General features: G+C 44.2%; 1 long non-coding RNA gene across 1 annotated transcript; it reads left to right on the top strand.

Moving 5' to 3' along the window:
- The first annotated feature begins 15,598 nt into the window (after positions 1-15,598).
- Positions 15,599-20,264, top strand: LOC109498576. The gene is made up of 2 exons (XR_006594926.1): positions 15,599-16,897; positions 19,890-20,264. It is a non-coding gene; the product is annotated as an uncharacterized LOC109498576 (long non-coding RNA).
- Positions 20,265-22,764: the final 2,500 nt, after the last annotated feature.

The raw sequence follows: 22,764 nt of genomic DNA, 5'->3' as shown, positions 1-22,764 counted from the left end.
AGGCTGAACTACAATCTCAATAGGCCTTGCAGACATACACAAGGATGTTTTTAGAGCATCTGGCAGGGAAGTGAGCTCTATGGTCAAGGGCCTGGGGACCCTGAATTTACATGCTGTTGATTAAATGCAGTGGTGTCACAATAGGGCCCTTATGAACCTGTGTGGAATCACCTCTATTCTCTGCACTCAAGGTGGGCAGCCTCATCCCTTCTGCCCGAGTGATCCGTAGTGCTACTCACCTGAGAAATTACTTCTCTGTGTTCATCCCCATGAGAGGCAAGATCAGCCATAACATTCCTGGCACTGGGCCATGACATTAACCTTCAAAGACCTGAAACGGCTATTTTCCTGGCTGTTGTGAACTTCAGAATTTGGGAACAGATATTTCCTGAAGACGTTTAACATCCTGTGAGCAAAGGCGTTGGAAGTGTTGCCTCGGTCTCGTTTTTCCCAGTCTCTGCTTGGTCTTTTTGCACAACTGCTTTTCTCACGTGGAGGCCTGTTCTGCCAAGCCACGGAATCCGAGGCTCGTCTTCCCATTTGAGCTTTCCTGCTCACCCATACCCGGAGTGGACACATCGGGTGTGAAGGAGTTATGCAGGCAAGTTCTGAAAGAGAACTGGCCAAAGAGTCCGTCCAGGGTCCCAAGAAATCACTCTGCTGGCATACAACAAGCCTCCTGGCTCTGGGGCTCATACTTCTCTAATTATCAGAATGAAATCCTCAAGAAATGGAATGAACATTTAATAGTTGCTTGCTTCAACATCTTACCCCTCCAGTCAGCCCACAATGACTGGGCTGGTATCTGTCTTCCTCTTAAAATGGATGCTGTCCAGGGAACTCAAAGAACTTCATTTATTTTCATTAAATTTCCTGGTATCAGTGACAGACGATCGGCTCCTGGGTGTGGGGGATGACAAGTGGCTGAGAGTACATCTGATCGCAAAGAAAGCTTCATCCTGTAAAGGTGCAGAAGTGTGAGTTGTAACAGTCCCTGCCATCTGAGAAATACCCTGTCGCAGGGCTTATCAGGGGAGACAAGCCAAAGCCAGACCTACAAATTCAAGGGAATTCAATTAAAAGTGAGGTTTTTCAGAAGGGGAAGTCTGAATAGATAAGACATATTTGAAGCAATCTCTGTAATTAGCCATCATCCACGTGGTAAAGGGGGAATGCCAAAATACAGGTAATTCAGAACATTCGTTCAAGCACTTGGGTTGAACGTCCTTCTCTTCTGCCTTATAACAAAAATCTCTAGTTCAGAATCTACTAATTCGAGTTGTACTTGTTCATCCTCTGTGAGGGCTGGCAGAGATGTCTCAGAAGGACAGAGAGGGCACACACAGAATGGCCTGATGTGCCACCTTTGTGTCCAAGTGTCAAAGTTGTGAAGAGAAATGCTCGTCATCTTTTGAAGCTTGGGGGAATTGCTGTTTCCTGGAAACCCTGCTATCCTGAGAGAAAGTCGAAGACAGTTCAGCTTACGCCCCTCACATGCACAGGCTCCCCTCCAAGGGTGAAGCCCGGGCAGGGAAGCAGCAACCTGGCCATTCCTGGAGGGAACAGGGGTGAGCTTAAGGGTCACCCCCCATACCTGGTGGTCCCACCATTACTGCCATGGGGTGGGCAGGCTGTCTCTGACACCCACAGCAACTGTTAAGTGGGGCAAGGGAGGAGGGGAGGATGGGTATCACTGAGTTGGACCAGTCCTACCAAGACCACAGTCCTCCAAGGTCAAGGAGCTCCATCTCCCAGGATATTCCCTGAGGCAAGAAGCTCTGCCCCCACAGTGTGCTATTTCCAGTAACACGTTGTGACACCAAGGAAAGCCTATTTTCTGTTCTCCCTAAATGTGCTGTTACATCATTGTCTGATGCAGAAGTGATCAAAGAAAATGCGACAAAAACAGTGGGAAACAATTACTATAGAATTGGGTCAAGCAATAAATTAATAATGACTGTTTAATATAATTACCGTGAGACTCCACTTACATGAAAATTTTGAGAAGGCAAAGCCACGGGGAGAGGAAACATCAGTGCTTTCCAGGAGGGGGGATTTGGTGGGGGGAGGTTGGGGGAGGAGTTCCCCACAAAGGGGTAGCACGTGGGAATATTTTGGGGTGAGGGGCTGTTCTATATCTTGAGTGTGGAGGGAGTTACAGAAGTGTAGGCATTTGGTAAGATTCATAGAACTGTATATTGCAAAAGGTTTTACTGTATGTAAAGTATGCCATATATATACTTTTTTTTTTTCAGGAAATGATTCAGTAAAATGTGTTGGCTATCTGACTCTATTGCATATCATGACTGTTTCTTCTTCCTTTGTACCAGAGATGGCTAACATAGTCCTGTGGGAGAAAAATACAAAAATAAAAAGTAAAAAATAAAAAATAAAAAACCAAAGCCTCAGCCTCCAAAATCCAGTTGGTGAGCCTGGGCCCCAGGGCCTGACTGGGAGGGGGATACGGGGTTGATGGAAAATCTGTCACCTCCCTGTAGTCTGTCAGCCTACAGATGGCAGGGACCATTTCATGGCTCTCACCAGGTGCTCAATAACAGTTGTGAAAAGTTGTGAAATAGAAGATAGGGATGGGGGGTCACCAACCATGCCAGCTCCAGAGCCCTCTTCCCTCTCCCCTTCACACTCTCTTCTCCCTCCTTCTCTCTCCTATTTCCCCTCCCTTCTCACTCTTTCCCCAGCCCACCCCCACCAGTGTCTAAGGATTTCCACTGTCTCATAGCTAAAAGATCATGGGCCCAGATGAGATCATCATGGTTCTTACAGGAAAATGGATCCAGAGGTGTTTCTTCCCTGTCCTTCAAGTCTCTAGGAAGACTCCTGAGGTGGGACATCAGAACTCACTAGAAAAGTAACTGCAGTGTTGTCCAATCACATGGAGCACCACATGCTCAGGACTGTAAGATGAGAATGTTGTCACCATGTTGGGGGCCAGCAGGGGCCCAGCATGGTGAGGCTGTGCCAAGTGTGGGGTATCCGCTGAGCCCACTAGGGCCAAGTCACAAAAGCACCCAGTGAGGGGTTAGACTTCAGGACTCAGTGGGAAATACAAGACTGATAACAACTGTCTGTAACCTTCAGCTTCCATGTCTGATGCCCTCCTAAGTGATGAGTTCTGGAAGGACAAGACTGCATTCTTCTGTTCACTGCTGGTTCCCCTACTTCAGCACGTGGCATGCTCCATGGTTATTACACTGAGTTGGTGTGTATGTTTGGGGTTGGGGGCTGAGGGTAGCAATGACCAGCATTCTAAAAAGACTCCTCAGGCTACTGCTTGGAACAGACTAGAGGGGCCAAAGTGGAAGATGCGAGAAAAATTCGGGAGCCTTGGCTGGGGCAGTCTCTGTGAGGAGAGAAAGACAGGGTGGGTGTCTGTCCCTTTGGTATCAACAGGATTGGATGCATGGACGTCCAATGTAATTGAAAACAAAGCTGCAGAAAAAAGATCATCGCCTTCTAAAACTGTGTTCTGGCTGAAATCCTTGCACTTCTTGGTATTTGGGAGGAAAGGAAAAGTCAAGGTTGTGTTGGTCAACCTTCTTTGCTTCAGCGTGAACAGATTGGAAGTGCTATCCCAAACCCCAGAGGTGGAGTATTGCTTCCAGGCTCCTAAATGTGTTGTTATTTCTTGTTCTTGTAAAAACCCAGAGCAAATAGCAAAGAGAAGGCTTATAACCAGAGGCTCATAGACATTCCAGATGCAACAGATGCTCGTGTGTGTCTGTGGGACATGGAAGAAGGGAGACGGTCGGGTTTCTAGGAAGTCTAGAAGTGGTGAACTGAAGCCAGATGGCCAAACCTGAGGGACTGTCATGGCACACTGGAGCATGAAATCTGATTCTGGAGGGGGAAGGTTTGGCAGGAGCCTGGGGGTGGTGATTCTCAGCTAGAGGTTTGTGTGGGATCCGGGATACTTCAGAGGTGGGTACTGGAGTGCCTTAGTGTAAGGTCTTCCCTCAATCCCAGTTCAGGTTAGGTACTCAGCCACCCCATGTGTATGGGCCACAGTCAAATGCCAAAGTGAGTCCACCAGTCCTTCCTCCTCTTTTCCTTCAGTCCACAGCAGGTTTATGTTTGCCCATGCCTCAAAGCCTGCTTCCTTGCCTTTCTTCTCTCCCTTCTATGCTTTCTTTCCACTGCTCCATCCAGGGACAGAATCACAACCCAGGCCCATGGATTCTGCAAGTACAGGACCAGCTAAAGCATCCTGGTCACTAGGGTGGGTTCAGTAAGCTAAGATCATCTCCCAGAGAGGACACTTACACCATCGTGGGCTGGCTCAACAAATTAAGGTCCGTAGGGTAACGCTAATGGATGGAAGACCATAAGTAGGGTCCTCTACAGGCATAGTCAGAAGCTGTCACCCACAGGTGGAATTCCCTCCACCTGTCTCTCTCTCCCTCTCATTCTCTCCCTCCCTTTCAGAAATCTCAGCCCTGGTTTTAAAGTCTTCCAATGGGTCCAGTCAAGCCCTACCCAAATCATCCAAGATACTTCCTTTACTTAATGTTAACTGATGAAGACTTTTAATCCCAGCAGCAAAACACTTTCACAACAATATCTAGGGTAGCATTTGATTTCTAAGTTTGGGACTATAACCTCACCATCAAACACCCATCACAGAAGCCTGGCTCACCATGCAGAGTTTCCAGGCCTGTCAAGCTGCTGCTCAATCGGTCCCAACCTGGAAAAGAGTCATGCTAAGAGGCATGACTTCTCTGCTGGCCATTGAGTGGCATTCTTCTGAGGCTGGGCTGTGATGCTGGGCAGGGGAAGCTGGTGGTGTGCAGGTACAGCTCTACAAGCATGGAGGAGAACAGTAACGCTGTCATTTCAGGGACTCGGCAACAAGCCTAATTTGGTTCCCCACGGGATAATGAGAAATCTTGGTTTGTTGTGATAAGTACTGAGATGCCCTAAACTGACTATTCCTCTTCCAAGATCCAATCTGAACTACGAAACTATCCCACATGATTAGTGGGAACTTTTGACCCCACAAATGGTGAGATATGTCACCCAGGACATTCCCCTGAGTGAGCTTCATAAACTAGTATTTTAGATACTGCACAGACCAGATGGTCAGCCCAGGAATTCACCCTGGGTTCTCATGTCTGAGAACATGGGTCCAGAGAGGAATCTAGACTCACTGCGCCTGAAGGTGGCAGTGATGTTGGTATGAAAGGATACAGATGGTGTTCACACCATAAAGAATGCCAAACACAACCTGAGAAAATAGTTTGTAATGTACATGACAAAGAATTGGTAGCACATGAAAAACTCTCTTTCAAATTAAGAAAATAGACTCATGTCTTTTTAGGACTCTTTGATTTTTACGATGGCAAAGAATATGAACATACAATTAACACCAATAAAAAGAAATTTAAGTGGCCACTGAACATTCCAACAGATGCCCAATTTTACTAGAAATTAAGGTTTCAAATGAAGTCATCACTGGGCTGTCATTTGAGATACCTGGGAGTGATAAAATTTTAAAGAGATTCTGGTACCCCAATGAATGGAGAAATTGATACTCTTTCTGCTGCAGGGATGTTACTGATGAATCTCTCTATGGGTCAGTATTTGTCAAAAGTCTTTATGATTTTCACATGCTCTGACTTATCTGTAGATTGTTTGCAGAGATGGCCCAAACATCTCCTCTTGTCCCACATGCCCTGTAGCAATGTGATCTGCCATTCTCCATCAGTTATCTGGTCTCACCTAGAGACTTGCTTTAACGAACAGAATGCTGCAGAAGTGAAGCATACAACTTCAGAGACTAGGCCTCAAGAGGTCCGGCAACTTCCATTTTTGCCATCTTGGAACCCTGAGCCACCAGTTAAAGACGGTAGGCTACACAGCCAGAGAGACCACTAGGAGAGAGAGGCTCTGGCTGATAGACAATGCCAACCATGAGACAGACGTATTCTATCTCCAGCCACCTCCTTGGCTGCAGCCAGATGAGCGATCCTGGCCAACACCTCATGGGGCAGAAGGACCACCAGGCTGAGCCCAGCCAAACCACACAATCGTGAGAAATGATAAACTGTTGCTATTTTAAGGTATTATGTTTTAGGGTAGTTTGTTACCTAGTGATTTAAAATTCTATAGAAATGGACAAATGCACAAAAAGGTATAGGAACACTTAGGATAGTACTGTAACAACGAAAACAGATAAGATTTTTACAAAACCGAAATAATGCCTATAGAGGAATAGATGAAGGAATTAGGGTGTCTCCATTACAGTGAAATGCAACGCAGCTATTAAATATGCCAGCACAGCCCCATTTTATCAACACAGAAATATAAGTACAGTACATTAAGTGAAAACAGCAGGTTGCAGGAGAGTGTGAATAGCTTAGTGGTGGAATGTGCAGGCTCTACATAGTGGACTGAGTGTGAACAGTGGTCTCCACAGTGTGCTGTGTGACCTTGAGGAAGGCACTTTGCCTTTCTGAGCCATCAGAGTATCTGTCTGAGATTCATGAGAATTAAATGAGGTAATTAAGTAAATAGCTTATTAATAGTATGTGTAAATTTAACTCATCGTAGGAGCTCAATTAGTGGTAGCTTTTATTATGATTATGATCCCATTATTAAAATGTATGATTATTAATAGGATAATGTTAATATCAGTCTATTATATTACATAATAGTCATTGTATGTAATGTATTATATTAACATTAATTAATAAATAGCAATAGGAAACCCTATTTTTACAAAATATGTATATATATACATAAACTGCATTACATATAAATATAAGTATATATTTATATGTATATATTTATAAATACGTTTATATTTACATAAATATATAAAACATATATGGAGGTGGATTTAGCAGATACTTCACTTTTTCCTCTATTCTCTTCTATTTTCAGAATTTTTATGGTGGGCTATATATTTTATTTTTTATAGTCATTTCTAAATGTTCAAAAGCAGGCACACCTGGTTGGCTCAGTCAGTTAAACATCCTGCTCTTGATTTCAGCTCAGGTCATGATCTCATGGTTGTGGGATCAAGCCCTGTGTCGGCCCCATGCTGAGCCTGGAGCCTGCTTGGGATTCTCTCTTTCCTTCTCTCTGCCCCTTCCCACTCATGCTGTCTCTCTCTCTCTCTCTCTCTCTCTCTCTCTCTCTCTCTCTTTTCTAGGAAAAAGCATTCTGTTTTCTACACTTTTTGATAATTTAACTTAGCTATGTCATGAAGAGTTTCCCTAAACTGTGTGTGAGTGTGGGGGTGTATCTGTGTTCCTTGCATATAATCCCAAATATGGGAGCCCCACAATTGATATTAAGCCCCAGAATTGTTGATTTAAACACATTACTTACTAAAAGCATTGAATTAATCTGTACTTCTTAGTAGAATTCATATTAGAACACCTTGTCTGCTCTAACTCTGGTAATAAATTGCTAAGGGAAATGTGACATACCATTTTTAAAAAAAATCACTGAGTTATTTATGATGCGTAAAATCTAAGTATACAAAATCAGTTTTTCCCTGAAGAACTTCTCCTTTATTATATATTAAGAAACTTCTAGTATTAGCACTGAAAGATCCCCTAAAGTCTGGGATCTTTTTGGACAAAGTTCAGAATTCATTTTCAGCACTACGACAGGGATCCTTAGAAATCTCAGCTAATTTTTCCCAAGCTAATACACAGGACATGCTGTTCTGGAGATGGAGGAGGAAGAATGAAGGACCAGGTGCACAGGGCACTCACACCATGGAATTTCAAGAGAGGAAATTCTTTAAAAGCCCACCACAGTTGTCTGTGGTCAAATACACACATCTTCTTTTGTGGATATTTCAAGGCATTTTATAATATTGAGATTTCCTATAATTGATGCATTAAAGAAGTATTTTTGTCCAAAATTTCCTCAAATCATAGAGCACCTGGTTGGCTCAGTCAGTGGAACATGTGACTCTTGATCTCTGGGCTGTGAGTTCGAGCCCTACGTCGAGTGTAGAGGTTATGTAAAGATAAAATCTGTAAAAAAAATTTCCTTGGGGCGCCTGGGTGGCGCAGTCGGTTAAGCGTCCGACTTCAGCCAGGTCACGATCTCACGGTCCGTGAGTTCGAGCCCCGCGTCGGGCTCTGGGCTGATGGCTCAGAGCCTGGAGCCTGTTTCTGATTCTGTGTCTCCCTCTCTCTCTGCCCCTCCCCCATTCATGCTCTGTCTCTGTCCCAAAAATAAATAAACGTTGAAAAAAAAAATTTTTTTTTTAAAAAATAATTTCCTCAAATCATTTGATCATGGAATTATGGAATCTTTTTGTTTGTTGAGGTTTATTTGGGATGAAAGAGGAGGTGATTATTGATAGAAATAAGGTCTATTTTTATCTCACAGAACACACACTAGTGACTGGTGGATGGACTAAACGGTGGACAGAAGGAAGAGAGGGAAAGAGGAATGAAAAAGGAAGGAAGGTAGGACATGACATAGGAAAGAAAACAAATAAGGTCTATAATTTTAAATTTATGATTCCAAACCCAAGAATGCTCTGAAATCAGAACAGATTTTTTTTTTGCTTTGTTTTGTTTGTTGTTTTTCTTTTTCCCTCCTGCGATTGATAGAGTCTCATTAGGTGGCAAATCTTAACCAGAAGTGACATGAGTTTATTTATAACCTTTACTGAGCCCTTCCAGTGAGAATATTCCTATGTTTTACTGTGGAAATATTCATGTGGACGATCATGGGGTTTCCCCTCAGACCCTGATGGGGTGTCACATACTCTAGGGTCACGGCGTCATGTTACGTTTTCCAAATCTGAAATATTCTGAATTCAGCTGGTTTGAAGGCATCTTGAGAAGAGACTGGGTCTGTTTTGCCTCCATATTTGTAGAGCTGTTCATGTCAGGTACATTCACTTGCTGGCCTGTGAAATGAGGAGAGGGCCTCCCAGGTTGGTTTCAGTGGTTAAATATGATAATACACTCGGAAAACCAACGCCCTCTGGACACAACGTGCTCTTCGAAATGTTTGCTGCTCTCTTCCCACTTTGTGCCGGACTGACCCCACCAGCCCATCTGGTCAGCATTGATGCTTCATCATCTCTGAGTTTTACCTGTCGCATGTCAGGAGAGCACTGAGCAGAAGCCAAGATTATGTCTCTGTGTGTTCCTCCCCCCGCAGAAACCCTAACATAATCACCACATAGGTCAGCTCTGCCATAAGAGGCTATGCCCGGGCTTGTTGTGTTTTCCTTCATACAGCTTTAATGATCTCCTCTGTGTAAAACATACCATTTTAAATTAAAAAATTAAAAATTCAGAGGCAGATCTCCAAACAAGACAGCGGCACCCTCTGTTGGAGTCCATAACATCGAGGTACACACACCATCATGCCAGGGACAGTTCACACAGATAGTCACCAGTGTCGTAAATCTGTGTCTATAGCTGTGGATCCTAAGACTGAAATACTTATGAACAGATCAAGTCAACCTGACCGCTGCTTAAAAAGTCACCCCAGTTTGTTTCGCTATTTAATGGGACCAAAGTACATATTTGTAGGGAAAAAATAGGAATGACAACTCCCTAATCGCATGCTCTGTTTGAGTCTTGCATTCTTTGTAGGTTAGGAACAGGGAGAGAAACAGAAATTTGGGAGGAGTAGCTGAACACATGGAAAGTAATAAAAATAATCAAAATTATTTCTTTTTCTCATACTAAAAACCAAGACTCTTAGAGAGAAGCCTTTAGTAGGAGTTTGGAAGGTTGATAACAAACCAGTTTGAGTTTCTTTGGAAATATGGAGCCAGGCTCGGATGCTCAGAAGTCCTCCCAGTCAAGTAAGAAGATCCCAGGGCCATGGGGTTCCTGCTGCTAAAAACAAATGAACAAAGCCACTAAAAAAAAAAAAAAAAAAAAAATCCCAGGGCCAAGATTAAGGAATTAAGGAAGGATTTGGAAAAACAAGGTGAGGCTTGAGGGTTGAGCTTCTGTGAGCTGTCTTCTGACCCTCCCTGCAAAGACAACTCTTAGGCAGTGTACCTGTCCACCTTCTGGCCTCAGCTTCTGTTTCTGTTTGGTGTAACACTCTTTATTCAAAAGATCTTTATTGAGCACCTGCAGTGTATCAGGTACTGTTCTAGACACAGAGCAGATCACAGGGAAAACAGCAGACAGCTTTCCCCTTGCTCGCAGGCTCAGGTGAACAGGTGTGAATATTTAACCACTTAGATCTTGGGATGCTAAGCCAGGCAAGGGCTTCTGCTCCCAATGAATAATACCTTCTGCATTTCTCAGAGTCTCGGGTACCAGCTCGATCCCTGTGTGTCTCTTACTAGTTGTAGTGAAGGTGGCTAGGTGTCCATGAAACTTTGTTCCCCACCTCCCCAGTAATACAGCTGGTGCGGGGAAGTGGCTACCCAGCCAGGCTCTTTCTATCCCAGCTTGGTGGGGACTTATGACTAATTCTAACCAATGGAATGTAAGTGGAGGGGATGTGAACTATTTCAAGGCCCATGCTTTTAAGATGTGGGTGTACCTGTTCCATACTTGCTTTTCTTTCAACAAATGAATACAGACTAGGACAAGACCCTAGGGGTGGATGTGTGTCCTTGAATCACCATAGTGAGGAGAGCCATTTGCCCCAGTGAATAAATAAATTGCTACTATACTTTTTGTGCTGGAAGAAATGAATTGCTACTATATTTGTTGCATGTGTGGGTTTGTTGCAGGTCTTTAGCCGATCTTAACCAAAACAGGTATCTTATGTCTTATTCTATAGTATATCTCTATATCTCTCTTCCAAGTTCAAGTTTGTAGCTCTCAGGAATCCTTTGTCTTTTCTCCTTTTTAGCCGAGTTATCCTGATTCCTTCTAATTCTTTCTGCCTTTTGTTTTTGTTGTATGTCTTCACTCCTCTTGAGATATTTTACGGTTATGCTTTTTTTTTTTTTTGTCACACATTCTAACAGCTACTTAAACCCCATTCTGATGCACCTGTCAAATGGATGATTACCTCAATATATAAAGATCTCCTACAAATCAATAGAAAAATGGGAAAAGTATATAAATAGATATAAATAGCATATAAAAAGTAAAAAAAAGTATATAAATAGATATATACAAATCACAGAAAAATAAATACAAATAGTAGTTGCATAAAAAGGTACTACTTTTCTCAAAATCAGAGAAATGTGAATAACATTTTATTGAGATATTTTTTCAACCATTACCCTGGCAAAGATAGAGTATATTAATATACTTTATTGACAAGAGAGTGAGAAGAAAGGCATCCTCATGTAGAGCTGTAGGGAGTATAAATTAGCGTAAGCTCAGAGAGAGATTTGGCAATATCTTCAGAATTTCAGATGCACTTTGCATTTTGCCCTGCTATTCAATTTATAGGAACTTATCTTACAGATATTTTTATGGGTACAAATTTATGCATGGCCAAACTAATTAATTGCCGTTTCCATAATTGTAAAATATTTTAGTATAACCAAGATGTTATCATTGAGGGATTGGTTAAATAAATTATGGTATGTTCATGAATAGAAATATTAAGACCCTTAAGAAGCAGAGAGAAAGATCTTTATGCCCACATAAGGATACATTAAGGGGAAAAAAGTAGAGAATAATGTCTTTTGTACACTATTCTTTGGGCAAAAACATACATACATAAATACAAATGGTAATATAATTTATATGTACATATACATGGTCATATATTGTATATATGATTGTGTATTTGTATGTATATTTGCCCATATAATATATATATATATATAATATTACATACTATATACACATATCCACACACATATATGTATATACACATATATAGTATACATGTATATACATACATATACATACACACACAAATTTATAGAGGATACATTTGGGAAGTTGCACAAAGACTGGTCACATTATTGGCTATATGGAGGAAAATTAGGTAGATGTGGGTGGAGGAAGGAAGGAAACTTTTTACTGAATATATATTTCTAATTTTGAAACACAAAAATAAGAAATCTACTCAAAAAGGAAATACAAGTATTTCCTAAAACATTTATCTTTCTGTTATAACTATTTGCTCACTAGAGTCATTATTTGGGCTGGGACATTGGTGCTCAAACATTTTGAGAATTATGGTCATTTTTGAGGATCTGCCGAGATCCACAGATGAAAAATGTACACAATATTATATTCAGTTCCAGGGTATCCACGGACCTCTTCAGCTCAGTTACCAACTCCCAGTTAATAACTCCTGTTTAAAACAAACAAAACAAAACATGTAAACAATGAAGGGCAAATGAGAAGACCTATTTCTCTTCTCTCCCTCTTAGAAACTGTGTCCCACCATGTTTATCTCATTGTTCTTTGTTTTTGAACACCTACCCTTTTTATATCTAATTTTCTGGATTTCTTTTAAAAAAGAAGCCTTACAAAATTACACTAGTTCTGTGATTACATTTTTAAAAAGACTTTCCCTTAATTTCTTACCTCTTCTTGAGAACTGATTTCCCTTTGATACACATTCAGAAACACACTTTTGCTCACCCCCGGGGCTCACTTTTGAACAACTGTTCTTTTTCCTGTCCTTGAACTCATTTAGTATAAGCCCTGTGTCCCTTTCCTTTGTTATTAAGCATACTTCCTGGAATCCACATTTGGAAAGAATTTTCTTTTTTTTTATTAAAATTTTTTAAAAATATTTATTTATTTATGAGAGAGACAGGGAGCATGAGCAAGCAGGGGAGGGGCAGAGAGAGAGAGGGAGAAACAGAATCCGAAGCAGGCTCCGGGCTCTGAGCTGTCAGCACAGAGCGGGACTTGAGGCTGAACTCAGGAACCCTGAGATCATGACCTGAGCTGAAGTCCCACACTTAACTGACTGAGTCACCCAGGTGCCCCTGGAAAGAAGTTTCTTACAATGAAGAAGTTTCTGTGATAGAAAAAAACGTAGCATGGAACTAGCACACAGTAGGTGCTCAATAAATGTCTTTCAGCACACCGTGCTTCAGAATGTTGCATGGCCTCAGCCTGCCTACAGTGCTGCCCACCTCCTTTCCTGAGATGGGTGCATTTAGTCCACACTGATACCAGGGTAAATAGAACCTGAAGCTCAAGGCCTCACAAGTGGGAGAGCATTACTCTGACTCACCTCATATACCACCTCCCACTTGGGTACTCTTCATTCCGGTGCTCCACCCAGATCTCCCCTTCCCATGAGGCATCTCTTCCTCTAGATACTTGGAATGATGCCTAGTGTTGGCACTCAGCTGAGTCCCTTCCCCAAGAATTACATTTGGCTGAGGGGAGCCTCCTCCCTAAAGACTAGAACCCTTCCCTTGGGACAGTCCAATGACTGCGCCATGCAAGACCTACAAATGGCCGGCTCCTTACCTCAGTTCAGGGTAACTGGGAAAATCTTTCTGAGCTCTAGAGTGCTTTGCGGGATGGGCTGAGGCTGCTGTTGCAACTTGAAGACAGCCCAACTCCTCCCTCTGCCCAGCCGAGCTTCCCTCCCTTCCCCCCCTGATGCTGTCTCAAGAGCCCTCTGCCACAACCACCTGCACCTAATTCTCCATCTCAGAGTCTCTTTCCTAGGGAATGCAGAACTCTAAAACTCTCAGACATCGAGCCGTTCTGGAAAATGGCTTCTGATAGCTAATACTGCAATGACCATCAATTGTTTTTACCAGCACAGCATCCTTACCCCCCTTCTCATATCAGCCTCTACATTTTCTTCAGGGTATGCCTACCACCCTTCCTCTCCACCCTTGGAGCTGAGCCCACCCCACTCCAGCCTGCCATGGGGGAAGGGGAGTGATCTATGCCTAGCCAATCAGAGCAGCACATTGCCTTGGCCACTGTGATTGGCTGGGGATGGCACATGACCCCAGCTGGGCCAATAAGAATCCTCCTCAGGATTTATGCTTCAACCATTGAGGCAAAAAAAAAAAAAAAAAAAAAAAAAAAAAAAAAAAAAAAAGCCATCTTTGTCCTGGAGTGATGAACTGACTGGATAAAAGAGCATTTCAGAGGAAAGCAGGATGAAAAGATGAAGATCATTGATGACATCATTTGACCACCTGAACCCAGCTATTTCTCAACGCAGATCAACTATGAAGTTTCCCATGGGGAAAACTCCCCAGATAGTCAAGTATTTTCTTATTTAAGCTCATTTCAGTTGGGTTTCTCTTGAGACCAAAAGAGTCGTGTCTGATCCAGAGGGTTTAGCTTTTAATTGCCCTCAATTACTAACAACAACAACGATGATGAAACATTTCAAGTTAGATTTTTTTCTAAGATGAATCCTTTCCTGCTTCTTAAACAGAGCGCCGGAACTTGACTTTTTCCTGAATGCCTCTGGGACATTCCTTGTCATGCCTCTGGCATCTTTACACTGATGCCCAAAGGGCTACCTTGAGGGCTTGCACCTGTAGGACTTGGTGTAGAGGGCTTATTAAGGTCTCATGTCTAATCACTTTGAATTGAAAATCTCTCTCATTACTGCCAGGCTGTTGTTCTTTGCCATTTCTCTCTGCTGTCACTATCAGTGCTTCTAGCAACCCCTCTCCTCCTCCTTAATTGCAGCTTTGACTTAGAGATCTGATCTCTGAGTTCATTTGAATTGTGTGTAAAGTAAGTGAATGGAGGTTTTGAGCAAATGCCTGGCAGACTCTCCTATGCCTTAGGTGTGTAAATTTTTGATATGTAGACACTGGATATTAAATATGGCCATTCAGTTGCATTTTATGATTTTTATACTTGTCCTGATATATGTTTCCATTCAGGAAATGTATGGGCTAGGAGACGTCGCTCCATATAGGCAAGATGTGATATTTGTCCATGCAACCAGAAAACTTGGATGGTATAGGATGACCTCCGTCTGGAATATTGTTCTGTCCTGAACATAATGTTCTCAAAGGAATTCATTCCACATGAAGCAGTGACTTTCTGAATCAAGAAAACTAGAAGGAAGCCTACTGTAAAAGAGTCCATGCATACACACATGCAAACCCCCAATTGGCATTTATGCCAAGTGATTTTTCACTTCAATTGGCATATCATATGCCATCCTAGTTACTGATATTCCTGGGTAATCTGTACGTGTCCAGAGATGAAGGTGGAATTGCTAGCATTAAGTTGATTTCTCAATTTAATTCCAGTTGTTTTTATCTTATGAACTTGACTTAGAGCAGCCAGAATGTGATGCACTGACTTCTAGCACCAATGACAGAGTCTGAGAGCCCGTAAGTGGAAACAGGCACACAGACTGGGAAAGGAGAAATTTGCTTCCGTGTTCCCCTGTCTCTGGAGAGCAAAGAGCAATTACAGAAGGGAGGAGAATGTTCCCAAGAAAGGAGGAAATCTGACAGCCCCAGATAGTCAAACATCCTCAATTAGCATGAAAATGGCACGCGTTATTTTTGCACAAAGCGAACTAGTTTTGCCAATCACTTCAGCTCCTCTTTATCGCTTTTGAGTATGTTTATTTTGACGGCTTTTTATTTATTCTTTTTTTTTCCCCCGTGGCACGTCAGAAATATGGCCCCATCTGGAGACAGTGCACAACTTGATGCTTTCCACCGCCCTTCCAATCAGGAGTAACTATAGCTGTCGGGGGAGCACTGAAAAAATGTCAATTAGCTATAAAAGTTCCACAAACAAGCATTATGTCTTCCTCTTACGAGTCCCTGGGTGCAGCTCAAAATTGAGCAATAATGTCCACAGTTAAAAATGGCTGTTGGGGGCCCCAGCACTCTCTTTTCCCATTAATAATTGCTTGGCGCGGGTGCTGGCGTCACTGCATGTGCCCGGTGGAGCCCAGGCAACCGAAGGGTGTGTCAGCTAAGAAGAGCGACAGCTCCCATCACAATCACGGCGCGGAGGAGTGACCCCGAGTCCCTCCATGCTCATCCCGCGTGGCAAGTTAATCCTCGGGGGAATGGGGACTTGAGCCACGTCTCGTCTGACGGCCGGTTAGTCTTGCAGCTGTGCAAGCGCCGGCCGCCGCTTCCTGCCCACGTCTCAGAATCACATCAGGATTGCTCTGGCTCCGAGGGAGAATAAGGGAACAGTCCGCCTTCTGGTGTCACTCTCTGTGATTGTCCAGGCGCCAGCCCACATGGCCTTTATTTATAGAATGCATGCTGTCCTCTAGGCTAGAAGGCAAAGCAAGTCTCTTCCACAAGTGAAACCAGGCACGTGGGGCCAGTGGATGTGGCCTGTCTTGACATGTGAAGTGTACTGAAACCTTATTTATGAAAACAGGCAGCTGGCCCAAGCGCTGTGGTTTGTCAGTTTGATTTTTTTTTTTAATGTTGCATTACAATATTATTTATCTTGACTATTGAGGTTTTTGACACCCCCTTAAATCTTGTGCCTGCGGTCAGTGACTTACTCTCTTCACCCCACTCCCAGCTCTGCCTTTTAGCCAGAGAACAAGTGGATGTGGGTCCTGCTACAAGAGCTTGCCTGTGTGTTTCGAGGAAAGGACTATCCCGTTTAGCAGAGTTGGGGAAGAAAAATCCAACAGTGCTGTGCATGGAAGTGGCATCTGGAAAGAGCACGAGGACAGAGCCTGGTTTCAATTCTTGCTCTGTGGCTGTGTGACCTTCAGCAAATCATCCAACTTCTCTGAGCCTCAGGCTTTTCATCTACAAAGCTGAAATAATAATATCAACCTTGGAGTATGGCTGTGAAGATTAAATGAGATATGTATATCAAGTGGCTGGCACTTGATAAATGGCGCTTTGCCAAATGTTTGCAGAGCGAATAATCAATGCCAAAAATGTTGGTCGAAGGACGGGAGGATTTTATATGGTCAGATTGCCTTCAGCTGGACCTTTTTTGTCATTTCATATTCTACATCAACTTTTCATGATTTCTGCCTACGTTTATGTTCTATGCTAGACCCAAGGGTAGGATTAATACATAAATCTTTTCCATATTTCCCATTATGCTTTGGGCAAGCATCTGATAAGTATTTGTTGCATGAATGGAAAGCAAGGTTATTAGCGAACAATGGTATGAATAGATATAAAACCAGCGAGTGTGGTTCTGCATAGGTGACCTGAGCCATTTACAACACTGTCAGCTACGGGACCCTTAGGAGGGTTGGACTCAAAGGAGGTAAGTTCAGGGACCTTGAAAGTTACAGTGACCCAGTGATTCCCAATGGAGGGTCATATGCATAGATCATTGCCCGGGTCCTTGTCCCTCCAAGTTGGGGGGGGGGGGGTGGCAAGGAGAAGAGAATTTAATGCTTTTGCTGTTCCCAGGGTTGGTCCATGGAGATTCAGTTCATTCGTAATCTGCTCAAGAGTCAGAAAGTTCTGAGTTATCAGGGAAAGACTCTGCTGGGGGTTTTTTAGGTAAAAGATGTCAAGAGGGAAGCCTGTAAGTTGGTGACCATGTGATTTATCATCAAGCTGGGGTAATTTTGGAAGTTAAAGGGGATGCTGCTATAATTATACTGAAATGAAAGATACCAACCCAGGCTGTTCTGGGCAAAGCGGGACACACATTCACTCTCCTTCTAAGGCCAACACGCAAAGAGTCTCCTGCTCAGTGTTGGAAAGAATAAAGTCATCTGTGCCTCTGCCTGGTGGGCAGCACTGGTTCCTTTTGCGAGGCGGGCCGCCACATGCCTGCCCTTTGCAGCCCACTGCTGTCAGTGATTGGACAATTGTGCTTCTGTGTCCTCTCCTTCGCCAGAGGCCCGGGGTCCCCGAGAGTGGTTACTCACCTATGGATGGGGGCTGGCTCTCCTGTTGCACTTGTGATCTCTGTTTGAAAGAGTGATGTATTGCAAGAGCCTGAAAAACGGAATCAGAAGTGAAGAGGCCCACAAAGGCAGAATGCCGAAGAGGTGAACGGCGTGGGATGCCCAATTATCTTCTAGATAAAAGACTGGTGTAAGACCCGGAAAGGATGGTAGATAATCACCAAGTCTAACATGTCACCTACTGGCCTCCCCCTCCACCCAATTTACTGTGGAGGAGGGTAAAATCAAGAGAGTAAAATAAAGTGCTCAGGCTTATGAATTCCTTCAAATTCATGGCTCTGGCCCACATGTGCTCCATGGATTCCAGACGCAAATAGGCCACGGCTTCCTCGACATCTCTGCTGATGGAAATATTAGACTCAACGTGTCCAGGCAGGGCCCCTGATCTCTCGACACACCTGAGCGCCCTGCCCACCCCCTTCTCTCCACCCAGCAAGCCCTCCCTGTCAGTCATTCGGACCCCACATCTTGGGGTTACTTGTGACTCTTCGCGTCTTCCTTCTGTGTCACATTTAATCTGTTAGAAAATACCATTCAGAATACATCACTGTCTGACCGCTGTCGCTACCTGTTTCAAACCCCCCGTGTCTCTCACCTGGGCTGTTACTGTTATCGCCTCCTAACTGCTTCCACTCATACCCGCCTACGGTCTTTTTGCCACCGAAGAGTCAGATGAATCCTTTTAAACCCTGTCCGTCCGTGTCATTCCTCTGCTCAAAAATCCCAAATCCATCTTCCATCTTCTGCAGATTAAAAGCTGAAATCCTTACTCTGCCCTGCGAAGCCCCGCACAAACTTCACTCACCCCCGTACCAGCTCAGTCTCATCTTCTAAAGACACTCCCTTGTTCACATAGCTACAGCCATTCTGCACCCCCCTTCTGCTCCTCAAATAAACCAGTCATACCCCTGCCTCAGGCCCTTTGCATTGGCCGTTTTCATGTGCCTAGAATACTCTTCCCACCTAGCTAACTCCCTCTCTGCCTTTAAGTCTGCTCAAATGTCAGCTTCTATTAAACTGCTACACCCTGTTCCTTTTCCTGTTTTGTTTTTCTGCGTAGCATCTCTCACCTTCTCATATACAGTAAAACCCTGGATTGCAAACGGCTGTTCTGTGAGTGTACTGCAAGACGAGCAAACATTTCTAATAAATTTTAACGTTTATTCGTTCTTGAAAGACAGAGAGACAGAGCATGAGTGGAGGAGGGGCAGAAAGAGGGAGGGAGACACAGACTCTGAAGCAGGCTCCAGGCTCTGAGCTGTCAGCACAGAGCCTGACACGCGGGGCTCAAACCACAAACTGTGAGATCATGACCTGTGCTGAAGTCGGATGCCTAACATACTGAGCCACCCAGGCACCCGCATTTCTAATAAATTTTATTTTGATGAGCAAGTGATGTCTTGCGATACAAGTAGCACGTGACGCCGAATGTCACATGATCACAACTGAGTCAGTGGTTCTTGCAATCCGCTTTGATATACAAGTGCTTTGGATTACAAGCATGTTTCTGGAATGAATTAGATTCGCAAACCAAGGCTTTACTCCACCCTGTATTTTACTTCTTATTTTCCATTTACTGTTTGTCTCCTCTGAGTGGAATATAAGCCCCCTGAAGGTAGGAATGTGTGTCTCATTCCCTGCTGTCATCTCAGAGCAGGTATCTGGCACAAAGTAGGAATTCAGTGAATATTTTCTGACTGAATGAATTCTGCTCTTCGCCAAATGCCTAACATGTGTCAGGTGTGTACTCAGTATATCAAGATGTTCACAGCAGGATCTTCCTCTTAACATGATCCTGAGGTTTTGGCATGGAGGTACAGCCAACCCCAGTGGGATGTAGTGATGATGCATAGCAGTGGTAAGGATGTAGCCGGCACCCTCTCCTGTTCTACCATGGGATTAAAACAGGCAGCGTTTCCCCAGAGCGGGTGATGCTGGGACTGGAATTTGACAAGCAAGTGGAATTTCACCAGGCAGCGAAGCAGGGTGGCAGAGGTGTCCCTCACGTCTCAGTGGGTTTCCACTCTGCATACTGATTCAGAGGGCAAGGCTTGGTACCAGGGAAATAGGGATAAGGGATTATTTGTGATAGTCACGTTTCTCAGACAACATTTTCTTCTTGACAGACAGAGGATGATCTGACCGCTTCCCAGGACGCTCGAGTCACCCAAGTGATCCAGTTGGCTCACCTGCTGCTGAAATGAAAAACAATTTTCCCGGAGAGCAACCTGGGCAGGTGACCTTACAGCACCAGAGCCACTGCGCTGATCACCGTCCACTGAAATCATTGGCTGAGATGTAAGGACGCCCTGCTTTGTCCACAAAGCCTTTTCAGAGCACAATGTGGTCCTGTATCCAATTTCCCCTGGGCTCTCAGGAAGCACTGGCTCGTAAAGGGCCTTTGGTTTGTGATTTCTTAAGAGAATCTCCTTTGAAGCCAAAGATATGTCTGTTTTGGTTGAGTCCAGATTCTCTCTGAGGAATAAAAAGACCAGCACATATGTGATGTTTGTGAACTACTTCTGTGGCATCACTGAGAGAGAGAGAGAGCATGCATTGAAGCACTGGGCAGGTGCTGCTTTCTGGCTCGGGGGCCTGTGTGACCGCAGGATTGTTCCAAATTCCACCATTGCCTGTCTGGGTAGGTTTGACCATTCTGGCGGGATCAGTAATATATCGGTTAACTATTTCTCTGTAACATATCACTGCTGCACTTGGTGGCCTAGACCAGCAAGAAATCCCTTCTCCCAATTTTGGATCGATCCTCTGCCAATTTTGTCTGAAACAGCTCATGAGACTGCATCCAGCTGGAAAAGCAGGTTGGCTGGAGCAGGGCTAAGCTGGGATGGCTGGAACGTCCTACCATGTGGTCTTTCATTCCAGAGTCTTTCCAGTGGGAGTCTTCCCGGCATGATGGTCTCAGGATAGCATCCCCAGGAGGCAAGCCCCAATACATGTAGCACTTAGCAAGGGCTTACATCTTGTGGACTTGGCCCAAACAAGTCTCATGGGCAATCTCAGAGTCAAGTGTGGGAGAGGAACCACACACAGGGATACTGCGAGGTGTGGTTTGTTGGGCCATGACTATAACCATCTTGCACAAAAGGAAAGAAGAGATCGCCAGCCACGCCCTCCTAGTCCAGGTCCTGTATTTCTTCTCTTCTGCCTGTTGATGTCTTACGGTTCCCACCACAGTCCTGTGTGTGCTGCTGGCCATGCTGCTAGACCATGGAACCAGGCAGCACCTAGGCCAACATGTACATCCTTAGCCTATTACCTCCAGTGAAGTTTTTAGGAAGGCAGGCCCTGCTTCCAGCTCTAATTCTGACCCTGAGCACCCAGAGCGATTCTAAATACACGCAGATATCCCTTCTTCTTCCCCTGGAGTCAGAGGTAGCATTCTGGACCACAAAAAAGAGACCCCCGTTGGAGTTTACCTCAGAGTCTGATGGGACAATGCCCCCCAACTTCTATGCACAGAGGATGTCTCCAAACAGCAGGTCTCTCCTCTGTCATAGTCATCTCTAAGACTTAGAGTCTCTAAAGACCTCCCTCTTGTATTTGTGCTCTTGTGTGACCCTCTTCATTTGAGTGGGAGCTGGCTTACTGACAACAGAATGTGGCAAAGTAATGTGACTTGACTCCTGAGAATAGATAAAAAAAAAGACTGAGGTCTCTATCTTGGGTACTGTCTTGCACTCTCTTGGGTCCCTTACTCTAGAAGAATCTGGCCACCAGTTGGTGAGGCAGTCCTGTGCAAAGGCCCACATCAGTGAACCTGAAAGTTGATCTTCTGACGTGTCTTACCAATAAGACACTCATGTGAGTGAGTGAGCTCAGAGGTTATCCTTCTCAGGCCGATTCTTGAGATGACTCAGCCCCAGCTGACAACCTTAGTACAGCCTGTGAGAGAACCTGAGTCAGAACCACAAAGCCAAGATGCTCCTGGATCCCCAATCCACAGGAACTGGGAAATTACATGTGTTTGCTGTTTCCAGCTGCTACATCTGGGGCCCATTTGTTACACAGCAGTAGGTAACTAATACACAATCATATCCTCACTTTCGGACACAGCCTTTGTAAAAATGTGCAGAGCTCAGAACTCCCACCCCCACCCCGGACAGTGAGTACAAGACTAGCTGAGGCAAGAAGGAGGAGACACAGGGAGGAAGGAGTCAGAAAGATTTCTTTGCACCCCTACCCCCCCCGAACCACTTGTCCCTACTTTCCTTCCCTTGGTGTTGTGGTCTTTCAGAATGATCATCCAAGCAGAAAACAGTCTTCTCAGGGTTAAGATGATAGCAACAAGTAATTTAATACTTTGTTTTGATTGGATTAGTAGTAAAGGCAATGCCTAGTCTCTAGCTGAGACAAGGAAAGTTTAGCTGTATAAATTAAATCTCTTTAGCATCATTGGTTTGAGCAGCCTACTTATCTTTGCTCCAGATGCTCGATACATTTTTGCTTCTGTTATTCTGGGGTGGGAGGGGAAGCAAAAATGAATTCTCTTTTCTTAGGTAAGAGGACTGATCCCCTGTTCCTACCCCCCATGACTACTGCAGCACATATGGTTTACAGCCACTGAGAATAGTAATGGGTCTGCCTGACTTGGGTGAGCACCGGAGCAGAAATTCTCCCTCCTTTTAACACTTTGGCTCAGCGAGGCAGGCCAAGCCCTATAATCATCATTGATTATCTCATTCGGCGTGACTCCTGGGAAATCTTGGGTGAAAGCAAATTGAATTGGATATTTGCTGCCACTCTTGTAAAAGGAGCCCATCTTAGATTAATTTCAGGCATGATAGCAGCCTAGAAAATGAGGTCCCAGAGTACTGTGGCTAAGGGGGCTGTCTGGCACTGTGAGAAAATGCAGCTCTTGTGAGCTGATGTATGTAAAGGCTTAATAGCAAAGCACAATCTTTTAACATAGAGGATTAGTCACAGAGGGGAGGCTCCTTCATAGATGAGCTCTCCCGGCTGGCACATGGAAAAGGCTGATTG

This window comes from Felis catus, chromosome A3 (genome assembly GCF_018350175.1).
Source record: "Felis catus isolate Fca126 chromosome A3, F.catus_Fca126_mat1.0, whole genome shotgun sequence".
Lineage (NCBI taxonomy): Eukaryota > Metazoa > Chordata > Mammalia > Carnivora > Felidae > Felis > Felis catus.
This window is presented reverse-complemented; position numbering and strand designations above follow the sequence as displayed.